This window comes from Lemur catta, chromosome 13 (assembly GCF_020740605.2).
Source record: "Lemur catta isolate mLemCat1 chromosome 13, mLemCat1.pri, whole genome shotgun sequence".
NCBI classification, from domain to species: Eukaryota; Metazoa; Chordata; class Mammalia; order Primates; family Lemuridae; genus Lemur; species Lemur catta.
Window position 1 is genome coordinate 52569439 of NC_059140.1, and position 4522 is coordinate 52573960.

Below are 4522 nucleotides of genomic sequence, written 5' to 3' on the forward strand. Positions count from 1 at the left end.
TTGCACAATATGTGCAAGATTTTCATTAGAATTTTTAAATTTCTTTAATTGATTTTATGGTAAGCATGGAAGTAAAATTTATTTTTGTCTCTATACACCTTAAAAATGTAATTAGAAAGAGTTTATAAGAAATTTAAATTGCACATTCAGCCACTTTAAAATAGTTCATTTAAAATGTCACAATTTTAAATGAAATTGCAACTGAGTTTAATAATAAAAACCATAATTTTCATGTATTGTGTTGGAAAGTGCCATGTTAAATGAATTCTCAAAAGGCAGTAGGTTGCTATTTAGCACTCAAAAAACCTGGCAACTCCCGCCCTATTCATTAAATTGCACTTTCGAGTATACAGTACACTTTTGAGAATTTTAATTTTGGCTCATAAAGCAGCATTAAGATTTTTCTCCTGTAATTTGTTCAGTAAATTTTATTAGGTCTTCCCCTGGCTCTCACTAGGGAGAAGGTAAAGAACACTTAGGGGGTAGAAATACAAAGCAGAGACGACGTCATCGACAATACAAAGCAAGTCGATCATTCAGATAGCAAAGGACTGGAAAATCTGGCTCATGGAGCATAAAGCATGGCAGACGATGGATTTTAAGGCGGGATAGTGAACCATGTGGCCCTTGAGTATGGGATACTTGCCACAAGTGGGGCACCACTGATATTAGACAGGTGAGCGTGTCCAGGGTAGGGTCCAGGACACCAGGCCCTAGATACTACTCTGGGTTTGTGACAGGCAGTCATTTTGCAACTGGGAGCGAGGTGTCCACTGAGGTTAGGCTCCTACCTTCCCACAGAAGATGGGAGATACGGGTGCTCCCTCCATTGACAGTTACATTTCAGAGAGGTAGGTAGCTTCCAGGTCCTTAGAGCAAGACATTTCTGGGCCATCAAACTGACAAAAAGGCACATCTAGTTTTCAAAAGGATTTCTATACATGTCAAAGAGAGGAGAAAGTACTTACAATTACAGGTTTTATAAAGCAAATGGTTTAAGACAAAGGAGAGGAGCTGAATCTCTTCCCTTATTTTCAATGGAGAATTAAGCCTCTTAGTTTTACTTTTTATTTGTCCTTCTACACCTCACCCCTGGGTATTCTGAATCTGCAGGTCTGGTGTGAGTCCTGGGTCTATATTTTTAAACTCTCCAGGAGATGCTCATAGTTCAGAACAGTGTTTCTGAATGTGGCAGTCAGTCACAATTCCCCGAGGAAACTGATTAAAATGCACATTTCTAGGACCTGACAGAGAACTGCAGAATCAGAACTCGGAGGTGGAACTGGCAATCGCATCTGTAGAAGCCTTGGGAGGAGTTTGACACTCCAGAGCTGAGGAATCGCTGCAGCATCAGTGTTCACATTGGGGGTGGGGGGGGGACCCGCACGCCTGGGGAGATGGGAAGACTTCCCACAGGCCACAAACATGGATAGTTTGAAGGAATCATTTTCTAGATTCTATTTCATTTTTACTCTGCCAAAAACTGATCTAATGGAGGGTATTGCCTGTGGTCCTCTCTGCCACTTCCTTCTCTTCCCATCTATTCATGGTCATCTTTCTTCTCTTTATAAAAAAAAAGGAAAGGTATAAATAAGGAAGGCTATATATTAACTGATGGCCAACACCCCCAATGCTGTCCAATAACCTTCCTATGCACATTAAAAAGAAGGAGGAGGCGGAAGCCATACCTCTTAGCTACCGTGACTGTTAAAATTCTACCTTCCTCCTGGTGGGGGTGGGTGTGCAGTGCAGGTGATGCAAGAAGAGACCAGTCCTGGAGCAGCTGAGCAAAGAGAACTTGGCCAAGAAGCCCCAAAGGCATCTTCTTTTAACATGACATCAACTACAGGGCAAGATTCCATCTATCTTAGAATTCAGGAGTGAGATGATTATTTAAAAAAAAAAAAAAAGTATTACTGTATCTGTTTGATCTAGAGGAGGGGAGAATAAAGTTAGATGTTTTCTGACCGAAACAGCCACACTTTTATTTGGCTAACTGGTCTGACAATGAGGACTGGCTTTTGCTCACCTATGGAAAATGGTGCTCATTGTTCCAAAGTTGAATGAGTTACATCTGCAGCTCCAAGGCTTTGAAGAAAACATGAACATATTATTAATAAAAGCACACGTGCAACGTGCCAGGAATGATATTCTTTGAACCTTATAAACTTCTGTTGAAGTTGTTCTGTGTTGAATTAAAAGGATGCTGGAAGTTGTTTGTTTTGTTTTCATGTGTAGGAAGTATATGGACAAAAATGTTTAAAAAGCATAGCCATAAAACACTAAGAGGGTGGAGATCTTAGAAAAACAGCCCAACACAGGGCAAAGCAGCTCACAGACGAATGGAGACTGAGGCACAACCACCACCCATGGCGCCCACGTGGTGCAGCTGTGTTTATAGTGAGGGTAACAAGTTCTTCAAGTGTAGTGATGAAATTCTGAGAAGATGAGTGGTGGAAAGCCCATAGGATCCTGGAGAAAAACTCAGAAAGGGACAAAAGTGTATCAATACAGAAATGAGAAACAAATGTCAAAGGAAATTTGTTCATATGTAGAAAATACTACCAATTCCTTAGTAATATGGAATGTGCTTAAGACCTTACCTATTTAATATATCACTTATTAATTATATACATCTATTAGGGTTTCCTTTGGCTGACAGTAACAGCTTAGATTCCCTTAAGCCAATGGCATTGGGATTTACTAGGTTACTGGGGTAGCTCACAGGATCCAAGGAATAGATAGCTCCATAGCTCCAGACTTGATGAATAGGCACAAAGCAGGTATTTGCTGGGGAACCGAGGAAGTTTTCTTCTCTCCCCTAAGGTTCTATGTGAGCATTCAATTCTTCCTTCTCTATTATCATAGGTGGGCTCTCTCTGTTTCCCAGGCCATATAGCAAAATAGTGCCCATAATATCTGGATTTCACTTGTTACAGGTCTGTTTGTCTGAAGAGAAACATGGGTTGGCTCCCCAAGGCCTCCTGGGTCAATGAACCATGGGCAAAGGAACTAGATCACATTTAAATAACACCGCTGAGGTTTCCAAGGTTTTCAGTCACTGGATTTTACATTCATTGCCTTCTTTAATCTCATATCAATACCCGCCAACCACACACCACTAGAAACACACCTGCTGCTGAATAAGCTTGAGTCTTTTGGATCATTGCAACGAAAGAGACCACAAGCCACAGAGAACTGTGGGGCATCCCAGTCAGAGGGTGCTAAAAGGACATATTATAGGTGTTTTTAAATGTACCTGTGATTTGGGTATTATTCAAGCTTGGTGAGGACAACAGATCAGGAGATGTTTGCCATGGAAAATATAGCTTATTATTCATAGTTTCCAAAAGGAGGGGGACATGCCACACCACGACAGGCCACAGGGGGGATTGCTCATCAAGACTGAGGTTGGTTGCAGGCAGAGAGGCAGCGGGGAAACTGTAAAAAAGCCTCTATTGTGTTTTCCCCAGAAAGGAATGGGTGAGGCAGGGCGAGTGGGCTGACCAGGTTGAAAACTGGCTGCTTTGAATCATTCCAGTGGCTCTGGGATGTAGGGTTGCCCCTGGTTGTCTCATTGCTGGCCCTGGGGCAATGAGGCAGGGTCAATGTCTCTCAGAGTAAGTGGCTCAGGTCGGTTAGTCTGCATATGAAAGGTGGACCCAAGAGAGTCTCTTGCTACCTCTGGAGTCCCTCCCTAGCCAGCAAGAACCCAGATGTCAAAACTTCAGATATAGAAACTAGAAAACATGGTTAATACAAAGGATTTGACCTTGTGTTGGAGGAATTTAGGGATGGTTCAAGGAAAGTGGGCATTGGATGTTGTCAAGAAGCAGGATAATTCATTCTACAGTTTGGTATCCTAATAATGTTTATCTGGACAGTGGGGAGAACAAAACAGAGCTAAAGCTGTAATGGGTAAAGGTAGCCACTCAAATTATCCAGAAAAGGGAGACATTTGGTCATTTTTGTGGTTTGGAGAATATTCTTGTTTTGGTTTTGGCTTTTTGTGTGTGTTGTGTGTCTGATGTTGGTATTCTACAAAATTGTTTATGGGCCATGAGAGAGTTGAGTCCCAGGCCAGTTTCTGGATTTCAGAGGCTGCTTCTCTCTCACTTGATAATCCTACAGGTAAGTGCTACTATTGTCCCCTTTCCCAAATGGGGAAACCAAGACTTAGAAAGGTTAAGCTAAGGTTAAGCCAAGAAGCAATAGAGTCTTTGTTCCCAGCTACTTCATTCTACTTCCTCCCTGCTCTAAATACTATATGAACACAGCAGTTCCTTCTGAAATTAGATGGTTGAAAATAGGGGGAAAGCAATGCCAAGAGAAGGGGGCTGTATAAACAATCCAAAAGATGGCCCCCATACTACCATACTATGAACATGTTTAAGTGAATTAGTAAGTAATTGCACTGGTGCATTGTCTGTAGTGTGATTCTAATAATATAAATAGCCTTCCTTTTATTGGTATCTAAAATCTAAATAGAGAATTAGATTTAGCAGTTAAAGTAGAAACAGCT